We start from the raw sequence: 18,586 nt of genomic DNA, 5'->3' as shown, positions 1-18,586 counted from the left end.
CCCCCCCCCCCCCTTTCTCTTTTAATAAAAGCACACTGAAGCTGTTTATCTTTTGTTTAAGAGTCTGCTTGGTTAAAACATTCCCTCTGAACAGCCTTGGGCCTCTGAACAATTTTGGGCCTTTTTCCACATAAGAAAGAGGTTTCATCTCCTTTCTCTCAGAGAGCAACTTCGTGACCACCACAAGGGCAGAGAGAAACTACAAGTATATGGAGAACTCAGGTGCTGTCAGCTGTTGGGAGGGTGCTCAGCAGGAAGGGAGGATTTTTGTGTTGGGGCTGTAGGTCATATTCATACTTCAATTCAATGGAAAATCCATGACCACTGTGGGAGCTGTCTCTGCTGTGCTGCCTGTGGCACAGCTCCACTCAAAGAAAGGCTGAACAAACCCCTCAGCCCAGCCAGAAGCCTGAAACCATAAAAGATGGGAATTTGAACCCCTGTGGGCCAAGAAGGGAAGTCTCCAGGTTATTTAGGCTGCATGCAAAAGAGGGATGAGAGCTACAGCTGTAGCTCAGCCTTGTTGTTATGTGTCTGTGTACATGGACAAGATAGGTTAGGCTTGGGAGATTTTGGCTGCCTGTGAGCCTGCAAGCTGATGCAGAGCTGGAGCTGCAGCTTGTGCTGCCTGGGCAACCTGGAAGCAGGACCACAGGCACTGCCAGGGGTGGGTGTAGGCAGGTCAGGCATTCCCATGGCTCAGCAGCAGCTGCATGGCTTTTTGGGACAGAGTTTTAGCCTCTGCTGTCCACAGTTTTCCTAAGCCATCTCTAGAATCTGTCTAAATAAAGACACCAAGGTGAATACTTGTGATGGTAGAAGGGAGTTGGAAATTTCATCCCTGTTAAGTAAGACTGTGCCATGAGTATGGGCACTTCTACAGGGACCTACCAGGAGGGGGCTCAGGGCCTTGAGGAAAAATCCACACTTGCCTCCACACTCTGGCACGTCCCATCCCGCATCCCTGCCCATCTGGTTTTTCTGTCTTTGGAGCTTGTAAAGGGTGAACGGGTCAAATTCATACAAATGATAACACATACAAATCATTTCATGCATTATAGTTCAACTCAAACTGAGTACACCTCTGCTTGAAGGTATGAGGAATCTGGGGCATTATTCAAGTTTCTCCTAGCACAATAATTCACATTCAGCCCAAACAGGGAAATGATGCACTGCACTGTGTAACATCTATGTCTTAGTGTCAGTGATTAACTTTCTGTAAGCTCTGGCATGCTTCTACATTAATAGGAACAAATGGAATCATAGAGCAGTTGAGCCAAATTAATTATAGAACAATGTGATACAATTTCAAAATGAAATATATCTGTTGCTCTGTTTTTATTTACAAATAGGTAAATAAATTCATGTTAATGCCTCAATGGTCTGACAGTAAAAAAAAAAGGCTTTGGTACACAGGTTTAGACGACAAGATCTATGAATGTAATTTCTTAGCTTTTTTCTTGCATTAAAGAGAATGCTGTGGAGTTGAATGTCTCTCAAATAAAACACTCTGGAAGAAGTTGTTAATATGTTTGATAGACATGATGTATCATACTCTGTGCCTTTAAAAAAGTATCAAGCAGTACCTGGCAATTTCATCACAAAGAGATAAGACACAGTGTTCTGTGCTGCAAGAAATGCACAAAAACCCCGTAAGAGACACACACACACAAAGAAAAATTAACAGTTCACGTGCAAAGTCTTGATTCTGTCAGACTAAAAAATGTCTCTCTTCTGCATCCTGTCTGTTTCTGCCCTCAAATGTTTAACATACTTTTGGGAACTGTATAAATAAATAAAGCTCTTATTTTATGACAGTGTTCCAAAAAGAGTAATTTGTGAAGAGAAGTGGCTTCATGAAGGTGAGTCATAATCTCCCATTTCACAATCCCTGTCATGGTATAATCTATAGCACAAACTACTTGAGACAGGGATTAGCTCTTGAATTTAGGTCACTACGGTGTCTAGCCCAAAACATTAGGTCTGATTTCTAATTCTACAATACTCTTAATTCCTGAGCTGTTCTCACTGATGCAGTTCTTGCTCAGTACTGGTAGAGAGAAGTGCAATTCTGTGCTACTATGCTACCCATTGTCCAACAAAATCATTGGCTGCAATATTAGCCAGTATTATCAGTTTGAAACTGGTGAGGTTTTTGATTCAAATAATAGCACTATTCTAATTATCAGAAGCTAATTGAAGTAAATTTACATTATTTTATTTTTTTAAAGAAGGTGATGGAGGAAGAGACCTGAAAAACATGAATTTTGCAAGGACAGGGATAAGTATGAGTAATTAGGGCATACCAAAAAATTAAGCAAAGCACCAGACTGAGTATGAAAGTTAGCACACTTGCAAACACCGTGGGCTGAAGCCATCAGGCATTCTTCAACTGGAAGAGCTGATGGTCTTCTTTGAAAGTATACATCTCTTTTTTTCTTTTTTTTTGGTTGGTTTGTTTGTTTGTTTGTTTGTTTTTAACCTGGAACTGTGCCCTGTTGAGAATCAGAATATTTTTTCAGCATAAATTAAATAATCAGAACCCATATTAATCTCATGGTTGTCTGAACTTGATCTATATGAGGGTTTGGATCACAGGCTTCTTACCTTCCTGTCCTCTCTTGCCCCTCCGAGGAGCATGTACTTCACCACATCCACGATTCCCTTTTTTATTATATGTTGGATTCAAAGAAATCCTCTGTCTTTTCAGGGCAGCCTTATTCTTTGCCTGCATTTCTGCTTGAAAGGAAAGGTCTTTCAGGTAGTGGGAGGTCTGACTGTGTGCTCGCTGTCTCTGCTCCTCTCTGCTGCCCTCTGGCACAACTTTGGCCAGGTCTGTGCAGGAAGCATATTTAACTCTGCAGCAGGTTTGCATGCTGCCTTCATCATCTTCTTTCTTTGACAGAAAGGTTCTGTAGATATGAGAGTGTAGAGGCTTTTTTTTTGGTTGGTTTGTGTTCATATGTGTAAAACTGCTTGTTCATCACTTGATGAACAGATGTATTCATGAAGAAAAAATTCTTTTTCCCATCACATGCTTTTTATTGGTGTAAATTACACAAGCAAACCTCTGTTAACAGGCATGAGGCACAGCCCCTACCTAATGCTTGCCTACTGCTCTCTCAGTCTTTCCTCCTCTCCTTGAATCCCACATGCTCACAAGCAACATTTTGCACTTGGATCAGCCACTCCTTCATTAAGATAAGTCCTTCTTTATTTTCAAAACTCACTTCAGATGTCTTCCTTCCACTTAGACTTCACGCAGTGTGCCCCCCAGCACTATCTGCCACCATCTCTTCCCTTGATATTTTTGTTCTTATCATCTATATTAGTATTAAATTATCTCCTTCTTTTCCATTCTCTTATGAAGGGATATTTTCCATGTCCAGGAATGCAGAACTAGGAGAATACAAGCCTAGAAGAAAATATTTTCAAATTCTATTCTGAAATTTCTACTGTAATTTTGCTATTGGGTAGGCAGACTGAAACCATTTAAAATCTGCCAGTGTAATATCCAGAAGCAAAAAAAAACCCCAGCCCCTGGAGCTCAGCAATTAGAAAATGAAAGAAGATTGCTTTCTATAGATATGTTATGATTTGCAAAGATCTAGATACTGGAATGAATAGTTAATTCACACATATTATCATTTAAGAGCCAAATCTACTAAACACACCCCTGACTTGAAAGAAATCTAAGAATAGGAGGCATGTCAATTACTGTAATCCTTAAATTATGCATATCTTTCAAAATCTTCTATCAATGTCTTAGGTTTTTCTTCTTAAGAGGTTTTTGTACTTCCTCCACAAGGCAAAATGAAACAATGGTTTATTTCAACAAATGTTGTGCCTGAAGGACTGTTATTTGTTACTAGGAATTAAATAATTTAAGGGATCATGCCTTGTCATACCGTCCTAAAAGGAGTTTTGGTCCATCAGATCTTCCATCTTGCTTCAGAAGTGATCAGCAGGTAGAGGAAAATGCTCTGCTTCTGTTACCCAGAAGGGAATAAATTATTCAAAAAATGTTAATGTAGAAGGCAAGCAGAGAATAACTTTCTCCATCAGTAACTTAAAAAAAAAAAAAAACCTTTCACATCTGTCTGTATCAGAAAAACGCAGATACAAGATGATTTTGGGTTTCTGTTTAAGAACCCTAAAGTAAGAGCATCTGTTAGCTACAAAGGTAATCATTGTACAAACATATGGGTATGCAATGAAAGAAAAAAAAGTATATATCTTAATCTTTTTGTGGCTTATACAGTAAAAGGCGTGGGTAGCTCACTTGCATAACAAAGGCATCGGAGCCTTAGGCTACAGATTTTGAGGATCACTCTCATTCTTGAGGAAAAGCAAGTATATAGATTATTCTTAATGCAAGGTCTGATTGCACACAATTGGATCTGAGGAAAATGGAACTGTGCAGGAACTCTCCCCTGCTTACATGGAGAATTTCTATTTCTTTAACTCTCCTCGTACCATGGCACAGCCTCCCCCAACCAGCTTCAGCTCTGTAGGTGCAGAGATTCTCATGCCTGAAATCTTTGTCCTTGGTAATCTTTGGTAAAACCATATTTTAATTCTGTTTTAAAATGATGCTAATCCTGAAAATACAAGTCACAGGCTCAAAGTCCCATTCCAAAGCTTCTCAAAGTGTCATGTCCCTCCTGCAGGAGGCTTTTCATTGATATTTCCTTTACTAATGCCACAAATCCTTTCTTTTCACCTGCAGCATTATGGCTTGAACTGAGTATGAAACTGGTCGAGCTCAAGTGGTCTTTTGAGCTTACTAAGACAGTTAAAGCACAAGAAGAGCATTGCCACAACCAGGCCAGCCACCTTCGGCTGTGAGCTCCACACCAAATACCTCCTTGTGAATGGGGCAGCTTCCAGCCTGGGTCTGGAGCGAGAACCTTCTGTCCTGCTCACCCTGGCTCGGAGCCACTGCACCTCCCAGCTGGCAGCAATGAGGCTGTGACACACTCTCTGCTTTGGTTAAGCCACGATTATTCATGAGTACCCACCATACCCATGCTCCTGATCATGACACGAGCATGACAGCTGGTTAAGTCTCATAATCCCATTTTTTGTCTAGAATTATTTTTTTGTTGGTGGTTTTTTCTACAAGAATTTCAGCCGTGTTTTTGAGAGCAAATAAGAATCTGATTGCAATTACTCTGCTTGCCTACACTAATCAAGTAAATACAACTGCTTAATACATCTTTTTGGAATATTTGTGCATGTGGTTGTCCATATGCAGGTATAATACTGAGAAATATCAGATTCCTGATCTCAAAGATGTCCTCACTCTGTGCAAAAAAACCCCAAAAAAACCAAAAAAAACCAAAAAAGGTCAGGCATCAACAGAAAAGAGGACCAAATATCATGGTAATTTTTTTACACAATGTCTGTTTTAATTCTGTTATAACTCTGCTGCCAGATAGGACTATCAATTAATCTAGCAGTTGCTTTTTTTGAATATGATCTTCAAATTGCTGGACTTGACTGATAAATCTGTCTTATAGAGTCTATGGAAAGATGGATTTTATGCACTGATACTGAATCAGTGCTATCTGAATGCATCCCAAAGCATCCATTTCTTCTGTCAGGCTCTGAAGAGCTGCAGTCTTTAAGCGTGATTTTAAATTATTTTTCTTTTTTTAAGGTATGCATCTAGAAAATTGTTTTGATGTCATAATCAATCATCAAGAAATACACAGCTGCAATTAGCAATACAATCTATGGGATGCCATATTCCTTTGTTAGGGAAACACTTCTCATTTGCACAGTTTTTGACACATGGGGATACCCTCAAACTGTTTGTTGAGATAAACATCCTAAGAAAGTTCCAGTTCGAGATAAATTTTGAGGCAATCCACTGCAGGATTTTAGGATGCAGATCAAAACTGCTTATATTAGCTAAAAAAGCTTCTTTCAACCCTTGCACACATATGTGGGTGTGTTCTAATTAAAGCTTGGTGGATAATGAATAATTTATTTGAGGTCTTTCACCTTCTTTATTTGTAAAGTGTAAACAACAAGATCACAGTTTTCTTGAATTTTTTTACTGGAAATTACTGCTTGGGCCTCATTTATTTCCCCTTTTTATCAGTTTCTACCTTTTTTTGTGTCCTATTTTTCTTTTGTCTTTTTCTCCCTGGACTCTTACCACAAATGATCTATATGTGTGACTAACTACCTTTAGACATCCTACCTATCACTGCGTTGCATTCAGACTCTGCTCTAGCTATTTTTTGCTCCTAAAACTGTGGAGTCATCCAGACCCTGGCAAAATGGATATAAAATGGTGCCAGCTCACAAGGGGAATTTTTTCTGCTTCTTTTGTCCTCGGATTATACACTCATAAATATATATGTAGGTGTGAGGAAATAAAAACCCCTCTCAGTCCATTGTGGTTCATCTTATTCTCCCATGCATAGCTACTAAGGTACTGTAATGATTTTGCTACAGTTGCTTAATATTTTTTTTTTGTCTTGTCATGTCATATCAGTCTTTTTTCCTAGTTCCCTAATTTTTCCTTTGTTTTTCATAAAACTACAATTTCTCTACAGCCTGAGAAGGAAAACAGTGACAGCTCAGCAACAGTAGAAACTCGTTTGTATTTCTTTCAGATGCAGAAACGGTGGTCTGTGTATTACTGAGCTCTGACATTCTGATTGTCAAACATTTTATAGTTTCCCACCCTATTCCACCTTTCTGAGACACATTCAGATGGTGTTACCCCCATGAATGGAGGATCTTTCACCTGTTCACAGAAATTCCAAGTCCAGCGGCAATGCTGGATATTGAATTTGGATGTAATGTTTCTCATCACTTGGTACCAATAGACTCAGAAGGTCCTCGGGTAGGCTGTATCCTTGGAAGCTTTGTTGTTCTCTGTCAGCCTGGAATAACTGCAATAACCCTGGAAAAACCCTTAACTGCAGGTTCAGGCTCTGCAGAATGCTGGATTTGCCAACACTATCATGTGTACATGGAGGGCAAACAGGTGTGGATATCCCTAGCAGGAAATCACTGTCCAAAAAATACTTTTTAGGCTTTGGACACATCACATCTTAGTCTGTCAAAGAGATCATGTCAGAAATCTCTCTTGTGACCTTACATTTTCTTAACATCAGTGTGGCTTTGTGGAAAAAAATTACCCCTTGGGTTTTATGGCTGCTATGGATCCTACTAGGATCCTGCAATCTTTTACTTTTGCAGGAAATACATGGAAAACACTACTGAACTGGAGAGACTGGGTAGTAAAACATGGTTACATTCAGGAGTACTGTCTTCAAATAAAAGGTGACTAAAATCAAGAAAAAAAGTTGGAAGGAAACAGCATGGCAAACCAGTCTACAAAAAGAGGAAAGAGACAGATTTTAGGTTAATTTCAAAGTGTTGTTTATGGTTCAGAACAGAAAAGGGTAGTGTTCAAGCAGTGTCATCCCAGGGAGGCTTAGAGAGCCTGCAAGTAGTGTGCACAAAACAAGGAAAGCCGTCCAGTGCTGCTGCATGCTCCTCACTGGAGCCACCACTCTTGTTTCTAATGCAATCGAAAACAAAAAACAAACTTCAGGCAAAATTTAAAGAATTGTTAAACTCTAGAACGGCAAGAGGAAAGCAGAAGTTGCAGACCTCTGACTCTCTAAACCATAGTAATGATACTAATGCAACACTGAAGCCTCCTGTATCCAGTACTGAGAGGTTTTGGCTTTCCAGCTGGTGAATTTCTTTAGATTGTTTTGTAAGCAAAACTAAACCATATAAAGCAAAACCCTGAAAAGTCTGTGTGCTCCAAAAAGAACTATGTCAAATTCTGACAGCTTTATTGCTGTATACCAGGTGGGGAAACCCTAGGACAAATGACTTGCAAAAAAAAAAAAAAAGTATTTGTTCCATTTTCTGCTCCATTTTATTACAATCCTCCTTGAAAAACTAAGCAATTCTTAAAAATATGCTTCTCTGCTTTCTATATTAGCAACCACCTAATTTGTGACTTCTGCTACCTCACTTCCTGGTGTCTGCCTTGAACACATTAAAAGCTGAGTGTACTCTTCCCCACTCCCCCACCCCCATCCTGACTCTCAGGGCCATTTTAATGTTTTGTGAATCATTGCATTATTTAGTAGCTGGTGTCACTAGAATGCTGGTAAGTTTTAATCAACCATTAAAATACACTTACATGCTTCAGAGCACGTCAGCTTCTTATCTCAGGGGCTGACTCTGGAAACAAAAATAACCCTGAAACACTTGGGTTAAGTGTAGTTATGCAAAGCTTTGCTTCCTGTATGGCAGAGGCACCAAAAGCATTGAAACCTCTTCTAGCTTCAGTGGCTGTGGGCTATGTTGCATACCTGGCTTCGCTCAAAGCTGGTTTGTCTACTTTTCTGAGGGAGGTGAGAACTGCCTAAAGGGCACTGGTTTGTTTCTTGGCAGAGCCACAAGCTGTTTTTTCCTGATAAGAAATGAGAGGTGCAAGTTAATGCCCAATACCAAGGTACTATTTTTTGGCATCTATTTTTGTGGTTCTGACTTAATGTACCTTACAGTGACCAAAGTTCCACCAGGTATAATAGCCAAACAGGGGTTGTGTTTCTTTTTTTACCCTCTTATATCTTGAGGTAATTCTCCTGGCTTTCCTGGAGTCTGCCCTCACAAAACCAGGTGTTTGCCTGGCAGCAGAAGAGTAGGTAAGCCAGCTGCCTGAGCGCTGCCTCTACACTGTAAAACGCTGCCAGTGGCAAAACCCTGCCTAGATCTGCTACAACACCTCTGACATGGGACAGGACACCAAACAAAGCGTTCTACATCTCCATTCTGTCCCTGCAGTCCAGAGTCACCTCGGAAATCTGCCTGCTGCTGTGCAATATGTGTCACCTCCCTGCAGCCACTGTCCTCTAGGCCAGCACCTTGATAAGCATAGCAGACTTGCTGAAAATTATGGGACTTCCAAAGGAGTCTGGAGGATTTTGGCCACAGGTTTTCATTAGGAATGTGTTCTTGTGCTCTTCAGCTGGGGCACAGGAGAAGGAAATGAGGTGGGTATGTGATCTGTAGAGGGAACAAGCCTGCAGACGGTTTGCCTGTCTTTGAAACAATGAAAGTGTGACATCCACGTGGAGTGTGACATCCACGTCCCATTTTCAGTCATTGACACTTCCCTTCTCACCAGGGAAGACTTGTAGTGCCATGAGGCAAGAGGCACAGCCCAACTCCTGGAAAACACTCCCCCTCGGCATGGCCATCACTGGCAGGGGGTTGCTAAGGCTAACAGGGTTCCTTGGAAGAAGGGGATGTGAGAGGTGGGGTGAGGGAAGCAGCTGGCACAGCCCTGAGTCCAGGCAGCAGGCAGCTTGCTCACTGCTGGTGTTTTATTACAGTTTTATTACAGTGGGGTTTCCTGCTGCCTTTTAGGCACCATTTCTGTTTGGCAGAGCTGGGTACTGCAGGTACCTGGTCAGCTTTAGTAGTGCCTGGCATTCATGGAGATTCTGGCTTGTTTTTCTTCTTGGTGTAAGGGTGATCAGACCAGGGCATCAGCTTTGTAATGCCAGTTACTGTACCGGTGGAGAGGAGCATCACTAAATCAGTGTCTAGATCACTCTTTTAAGTCTAAAATCCACCTTGGCAGAAGCCAGCTCCCACTTTGATGTTCAACTCTTCCACACCCACTGTTGCTTTTGGACAGAGCTGTTCAGGATGTGCTTGTGAGGGACTGTCCTCACTCAGAGTGGGCACTGATGTAAAAAGGCTAGTCACTGTTTAATTGATGGATTTAATTGTCCATCAAGATGAGCAAGGGCAGGACCTTAGCTTAAATGTGTTGTTTCACCTCCCATCTCCACTGAACACCTCAGAAACCCTCACACTTGGTACTTATTTTAGGCACTTGAGGGAGGCAGCTCCATAGATTTTCCTCGCTGTTCTGTATCAGAGACACTCACAGCACTGCAACCTAGTGACAATAATCTAATGCTAGTAAGTGAACAATAATCTGGGATTGCTTTAAAATGTGTAGCAATGATAAACATTTATTTTGTTACAGACAGCATTTGTGACAGCAGCTGTTTGTGTTGGAGTGGAGTTAAGTGGTCTGTGAAGATGTAGTCACAGTACAGGATGACTCCCATATTGCTTTAGACTGGCAGGCTCTTAAAAGTCTCTTGGGCCAAATTCTTTCCTTCTTTGCATCTCGTATCATTAATTCCACCAGAGAAAAAAAATCAATCTGATGAGAGCAGCCACTGTGCAATGTACCTGACTTAGCATGGTGAGAAGTGATCAGGAGTCTGAATTGCACTGCTTTTAGTCCTCCCTCAACTTAATTCTTCACCAGCTTATATCTTCACTGTCTGTTCAAGAATTACTGGTTAATAATATTATTAACAACTGACACGTGCTCTGTCTTAATTATAAGTGAGTAATTGTGGCAGACTGGCAAAAAGGAAAGGTCTTAGGCACCCCTGAAAGTAACATTATGCTTTTGAGTTTGATTGCTACTCTTATTATGAGTTTATTCTGCATTGTCACTCTTCCATCACTTTCACAATTCAGATGAGCACAGATATTTGAAAAGTTATATAGACCACTATTGAAAACAGTGGTTTGAAACGTTGCAATAAATGAACGAGTAACAAATTGCACACACTTTCATCTGAGTATTATTTCCTTAAAGCCAACAGGAAGATGAACTTGTTTAAAATAAGCATTTTTCTGGGATTCCAAGGTTTCTGCACCAGTGAGTTGGTAGTGCCAATCCAAATGCCACTGTTGTTGGTAGGACTCAGCTATGGTTTACTCCATAAACATAAAGATGGACCCTAGTACAGGGATTTTACCACCTACCATTCAAGAAGTTATTTGCTTACCGTGACATAGCAAAGTACTTTAGTGCAAGCTTAACTCAAGGCTTGTGAGTGTTCCCAGTGAAATGAACAGGTCTGTAGTATGTTACGAAGCACCTACTGGGTATGGAAAACACTGTTCCTAAAACTGAGCATTTTCATCACAGAATTTAAGCTTTAATCGATGTTTAATTATAAAGGCTTCTATTTCAGGCAGTTTATAGATAAAATGTCAGTATCTGTGTGACTGTTTCACAACAGACATTTAAGTGAATGTGCAGAGAGAACACATCATACCGCATAAGGCAACCCACGTCTGTAATTAATAATGTGTTTGGTGGAGCCTGTACTTAAGTGAAACATAAGAGAAAATTGCTTCAGGAAACTAAAACACGCAAAGATGCAGAGCAAGCACTTACGGTGGTCTCAGCCCTATGAAAAATAATAAGAATATGAAATGCATCCATATGGTTCAAATAAAGGGAGCGTGTGTTCCCAGTTAATGACACGCTTAGCGGAGAGCCATTCCTCCTCCTGCAGAGGAGCTGGGAGGTAGCGTCACCTGGAGCTCCAGACAAGCCAGGAAGGCCCCTCCTCTGAGATCACATACCAGTGTTTCCAGATGTGGAGCTGTGCAGTCAAGGCTACTGTGTTTGAATTTCAACTCCAGCCCTCGGACATTGGGGAGGATTCCCTTGGCCTGGACTGCCATTCCCCATAGGATTCTCATGCCTTAGCGAGGCGAGGTCAAGAAAAGGGGAGCAGGAGGAACTGGACATGATGAATTACAACTGTTATTGCGACGGTCACAGAGTGCAAGGTTACTATGGCAATAATTATTTGTAAAAAGATCCCCAAATTTGTAGGTCTGGCTAATCCTGAGAGCAAGCCGTAAGCTCCGCAGGGCTGTGCAGCAGAGGGATGGAGCCAGGCAGGCGGCTGGGGTTTTACACTCCTCAGTGCTGCCCTGCCGGGCTGCTGCCACAGCCACAGCTGGAGACACTTTGGTAGGCTCTGCACTACCCTTGCCTTTTAAAGAACAAAAGCAGCCAAATGCAAAGCAGCAGTTCTTTACATTCTGCTTTCTACTGAACATATGGTAGAGTCTCCCATATAGCCCGTGATAATGCAGCTGATAAAAAAACCTTAATATTTGCAAATGCATGTTAAAAATCTGCATGTTATTGACCTCAGCTTTTCCAGATCTTTTAAAGGTGCTCAAAGCTTCACACTATGTATTCCATGAACAATCTTAGCTCTGCCTCTCTCTCATTCCTTCATCTGAGTCGAAAACTGCTTGGTGTGAGGTAGCAAAGAGGCTTTTGAAATTCATTGCCAATTCACTATCAAGGAGACCTTCAGGTGAATCAGATAAAGACCTGACTGGATCCCTTAAAACCAGACTCTGCATGTGCATTCAATTATTTTGTGTGAATGCAATGAGTAAGAATTGAATTAAACTCCCCTCCTAGCCAATATATCTTACCATTTTCTGGTCTAAGAGGGATGGTTTGCAAAAGTCTGTGGGGTGCGGAGAAAGACAAAAACAATATGTTTTATGAAATCTCTGATCATGTATTATTTGTTTCTATTTCACAAACTACTGGATTGATAATATCTTCAGGCTATTCTCCTGATGGATGAGACAGGATCAGCGAAACAGGGAGCAGAGCCAGTGTTACAAGACCCTAGTAATCACGGGCAAAATCAATTTTGAATGAATTGTGTGTGTGACACACACATGCACAACAAAAAAATGAGCATTCTAATTGATTAAGAACCAAAGACTCAAGTTGCTACCCTCATGAACAAAAAATGTTAACTGTGTTTGGGCAATTAATATATCTGGTGAAATTTCAAACTAAGTGCAGCTGTTACACAACCATGAAAAGCAGAAGATTTGTGTGTATTTGCTTGCTCAGCTTTATTAATTGGCACTGAAAAACAAATACTCTTTCCTGTGTTCATGGGAAATGGAAATTTCTACAATGAATTCAGTTGCATCAACAAGATTTTCCTGATGAAACTTTACTTATCAAACTGCAGCTTAGCATTTTTTTTGCCCATCTTTTTATTTGAAGAAAATGGGGAGTTTGAGTATGTAGCATAAAACAGAATCAGATTTAGGACATTACAGTAGATTCTGATATACATTTGGTCACCTTAAGGGAAGTCAGAATTATTTTAAATATGAACTCCTTCATCGAATGGAGTTCTTAGTAGTCACAGCCAGAGGAATGCATTTTATTAACATCAAGTGATATTTATTTCTGAAACAGTTTATGCTTTAAAGGGCTATTTTTGATAGTCATTGTTCCTGGTACATGAAAACTAGAGAAAACATGCTTTTTATTTTTAATTTTTTTTTGTTCCATAGCAGTGCAATATATTATCAAGTAAACAAAAGATGTTTCTATAGGGATAGAAAATGTATCTCAGCTCAGAACCACACAAAATCTTGTAAAAAAATTTTTGGCCTAATAAAAACTGCGTGGTGAATGTATGGAATCCAGAGAATGTGTTTATCTTGGGAGCTCTTGAGATCTTGTTCTTATACTTCTCTGGAAAGTATATAGCATACTTCTTCCTTGTTTTTTTTTTTTTTTTGGTGTTACAGGATAGAACAGGTACTGGGAAGCATTTATGAAAATAGAGGCGAGAGAGGACCTTGAGACACTGAGGACTGCAGTTCATTACCAGGACCACAGAAATAAAAAAAAATGGCATGGTACATTTGAACCTCAATAACTACTTCAGTAGCAATTTTTTGGCAAGCAACTCAGAGTGCACTACATATCACATGATGTATATTTTGTTGGAAGCTGTGATGTTTCCCTTAAGGAGCTGAGGGAAAGAAGTGAGTGCAGGGATAGCCACAATCTATGCTCTGTATCACGTGCTGTCTCACCTTCATGAATTTTGAAAGCTCCACAAACATGTTCCACATCCATCAGGCCTGAGGAGTCCAATGGAGATAAAGCAGTGAGCAGATTCTCCTCTACAACTCTACATGGAAAAAGCCCCAAACACAGCACAGTTACTAGCAGCAATTCCAAGGAGCCAAATTTCATATCCCATCACACTCCAGTGTCTAAGAAAAATCCCCAAAGAAGCGGCATTCAGCCCGTGCAGTTTTATTGCTAGAGGTTTTATGGGCTGCCCTCTAGTGAGACCTCTCAGTGGCACAGTCCCTACCCTCGGTGTGGGAGTTGGCTGGGCAGGAGTGAAGATGCTGTGTTTAACCTCCTTGTCTTGGTCTGCCGTGTTTACATCTGCAGCATTTCCTCCCTGAGCAGTAGTGACTAGGCACTGGACACATGTGGGGGCAGGAAAGAGAGAGGTTCTATCCTGGGAATTTCTTGGCATTGTCACGATGGTAATTAAAGGGTGATTTTCTCATTAAAAAGATGGGCAACAGCATGTAGCAGGTTTCCACAGTTATTTTACATTCTAAGATTTAAGGATGGATGATTTTCATTTGTTAGCCATGAAAGATCATCTTATCCAAGTATTTTGAAATCTGGTTTAGCTAGCTAAGTTTGATTCTCATTATAGGCCACCATTTCTTACAAAATCTCTCTTGAACACAAATCTGTTGTTTCTTCATTTCAGGTACCTCAAAACCCCTATGAACCTGTGATATTCTCAGAGCCTTTGCAGTCACACCTTGCAGCATGCTCTGAATTTCTAGGTAATCCTTATCCAGAAAAGCTTGGAAGTTTGGGGGTCCTCTTGCTCAAACCTGGAGCTGGTCAGACTCATGCAAGCAGAACAGCACGTCTGTGAACTCCAGAGGGGCCACCTTTACTCTTCCATGCCTGGACATGCTGCTGGCATGTTTGGTTTAGCTCACGTTTGACTTTGGAAATAAAGAGGAAAGGTCGGACCACATGAAAGAGGCTTGGTAACTCTGGGAAATGAGACAAAGGCTCTTTCTTCTGAGCTGCTTCAGTTCCTATGCCCCACATTTTCATCAAAGATTGTAATTTCCCAGCACACACCTGATGTGCAGAGGCTTTTCTTGAACCCACACCTGTAAGGGTTGCATGCCCTTTTGTTTTGTTTCTCTCCATTTTCCATTTTGTTTTGCTTCTCTCCATTTTCTCCCATCCTGACTCCTTGCTCAAGCTGTGCTTTCACAGAATGATCTGAGCATCCACAGGAGTTATGTGTGAAGTGCACATACCTCAAGAAGGGTCTGCATCAGCACTGGCACATGTTCTATATTAGTCAGTGTTGGAAAGGATGGGTGAAAATGTTATGGTCAGGAAGTTGGACAAAGACATTTGCTCACAACCTTTGGCAATGGATGCAAAATAAAAAAATATTATTTTATAGCACTTCCAATTCTGTTTGCAGTAATCATAGTTTGGCACAGACCCTCCACCACAGCAGGCAAAATGCTATTAAACAGTGTCAGATTTAAGGGAAAAATAATGGAATTTTTCTTCCATAAATCATAAAACCCCGAGTCTTTGCAATCTTGTAATGGTCTTGTAATCCAAACCCCTGCTTACATTACTTTATCTTTATGAAGGTGATAAAGAAAACATAACATAGTGTACTTGATTATAAATTATAATTTTATAAGCACCAAAAAATGCAAACTTGCAAAGCTTTTGTTCATGCTTAGGTTTTCACATACTTAAGTGCCAGCAGATGTTCAATGATCAATAAAACTCAATTTATATACATTATTCTGAAGCATCCTTGATCATAAATACAGGCTGGGAATGTCTAACTTAACTCTGAGTAAGAAAGATGATAATAGACTACAAAGCTGCAGTATGGAATTCTATTGTGGTAAATTTTACTTCAGCTCTGGAAATAAAACACTTCTTGATTTTCATTGAGACACAGCCCATGATTTAGAACCTAAACTGTAGCTTTATGGAAATAGCAAGTGGCTAAAATTAACTTCAGCACTGTCAGGCAAAAATCTTACTTATTATGGTAAACTAAACATCCCCAGAAGCTATAGGCTTTCTAACAAGGAGTCCCTGAGTTGTGGTGTTTACATTTGCTATGACAAACAAACATACCTTTATTGGGGAGTGACCACTGATTCACACAGAGATCAGGAAAGCAGGTCCAAAGGCATCCTTCATTTCACAACTGACTCTCCAAAGCAAACACTGGGAGTGTAACACCATGCATGTGAGCTCATACCCATCTCAAGAGCAGGATTGGAAGAACAAACTCTTCTGAAACCAGATGCCTTGTCAGATGAAATAGAAGATGGTTCAAAGTGGAGCAAGAAGGGCCAGTTTCATGCACTTTGTCTGTTAAATAAGAAAAGATTAAACAAACAACAGAAGAAAAAAAGGTAAAGTGATATATTGTCTTCCTCTTTCCTGTCCTTTCACTGTACTTTGTCCACAGAAGTAGCAAACCCAGCAGAATTAGACAAGAGTGACAAGAGACCAGCACATTTCCCCAGATATAGAGTTACTTCAGTGCTGAAACTACAATTTCTGGTTTTCCTGATCTCTGCTCTTTACTCCCTGCCTTGGATATGAAAGGGGCACTTGACCAGTCAGGGGTTTTATCTTTGCTTACACAATTGCCAGACTCCTGTTCCTTCAGCGTGCAAAGCCAGCTCTGAGGCTACTGCTGCCCATCCCCTTCCAGCACAGACGTTGTACAACGCTGTTCCACTGTGTCAGTGAAGAATTTGCATTCAGGAGAAACAGGTTAGGCCAGACACTTTACAACTGTAAGCTCCTATAAGAACAATCGTGTATAGTTACAACCCCCAGGTCATTTTTCAAAGTTACTTCTTTCTGTAAACTTCAAATTGTTTTTTCAAATATAATCTCAAATTACTTTCTCTTTTGTTGAAACACTTCCCCTTCATTGGTAGCTGTCGTTTAAATTAAAAAGAAACCAGCCTGCAGGATTGGTCTATAAATCTTTGCAACTGCCTTACATGGTGGAGAAACTAGCCTGATAATTATTTTACTTAGCTACTTAAAGCTGTTTTTTCAGATATAACACAGCTTATGTTACTCTTGGTTAAGACTAAGCCTATGAGAGCACAACCATGAAATTTTCAGCTGTAAATTTTCTTAGTTTAAGACTCCTTTGAAACATGATAAATTGTGGAGCTCAGAGACATTCTTACTGATATGTTTATTTTTGTCATATAATCTTCTGAAAGGGTGTATGTTGTAATTTTAGGTTAAATTGTTCATGTACAGGCAGTGTCTGTATCTGGTTCTACATAATATCTGTCAACAAATTCATTACTGATGCTGAAAAGAATTTTCTGTGAACACATTTTTTTTTCTGGCTTATCCAGCTACAAACCCTCTTTCATTCCAAAAGCTGTCCTGATTCAGAATTTACAAACTCAGTTGGCACTTTACTGCTAACAATAGTGGACTTTTAATTGTGTTCCTACTAATTCCATGCTCTGAGACAGCACTGCTAGGGTTTTCTTAATAATTTTGTGATGTACCGTTCAGATATTTGTACCTAACCCACCTGTCATAGATTTCCCTTCTCATGTGGTGTAATTTTTTCTGTATAATTCTCCTGCCAAACAGTCTCCTGAACATCCCCACATGCCAGCACATTGATAAGGGCTTTCACACTGAAATGAAAAACACATCCTTTCCCAAAAGCTCCGGCATATGTTCTTGCTGGAGCGGTCTGAAGCGCATACACGTGAATGTCATGACGCCCTTGAGACTGCGACCTTGTTTCTGAGAAATGCACTGCAGAAAGTTAACACAAAGAGGGAATTTCCCCAGTGAAACCCCAAGTTTCTGTGCAGAGAAGGTCTTGCTGCTGGTTCAGCAGGCACCCCACCTCCTGTCGCGTTAGTACTGAACCAGCATCCCAAAATGTGAAGAGGCACTTTTTTAAGATATGCCATCTTCAAATTGCTGCTGTTAAATGTCTCCTTATGTCACAGTCACTTACAGAACTCCTCCATGCACTCTGTGTGTGTGTGTGTTATTGGTATCCATTTAATAGACATGCACAAACAATAAAAAATTGTAGAGTGCCTTTTTGTGAGTTATTTTTTAAGAGAAAGATACGTCTTTGGGACAACATTATTATTTAACAATTCTTATTAAAACAAACTTAGTTTGACACTTGAGAGGATGAGAGGATTTGGTCATGGTTAACTTCAAGAATTACGTATCTCATCTTTTCACATGCGTGTCTTTCACTGGTTAAACTGAGCAGAAGTTCTGAACAAAATTCTTGGTGAGAACACAGCTGACAAAGATAGCACATGGAGCCAAGTGAAGAAATATGATTTTCACCATAGTAATAATTTCTAGGTGTCCTGGTAAACATCTGGAAAGCTGTAGTTTGGATGTAAAGATTTTGCCTGTATTTTTTAAAGGCGTGCTTCTTTGAATATTTTGCCAATTCTACACATTTTGCTATTGATCTATGGACCGGTGCACTCGAAAAAGACTTTCCCATTGAGCTGCATTCCCAGAAAAGCACCAGTGCCATTAATGCAGGTTTGTGTCCAAAGGCTGGGCTCCTCTCCTTGCCCTCAGCTCCAGGTGCACGCGGCCATGCGTCACAGCTGGCACCATGTGCCTCCTCGGGCTCTGCGGGACCTTCTTGTGTAAATAATTGCAGATAGCCGATAAACGGGCACTTTGTATTGTGCCGGTGGAAGGGTTTTGTTAGCATTTCCTTTGATCATTTCGTAAGGAAACTTCTGTTATTTACCTAGGAGGCACTCACAGTAATATGTTCGTTTACTAAGT

The sequence above is a fragment of the Onychostruthus taczanowskii genome, unplaced genomic scaffold (assembly GCF_017590055.1).
Source record: "Onychostruthus taczanowskii isolate IOZ18803 unplaced genomic scaffold, ASM1759005v1 scaffold36, whole genome shotgun sequence".
Classification (NCBI taxonomy): Eukaryota; Metazoa; Chordata; class Aves; order Passeriformes; family Passeridae; genus Onychostruthus; species Onychostruthus taczanowskii.
Note: the sequence above shows the minus strand (reverse complement) of the source record.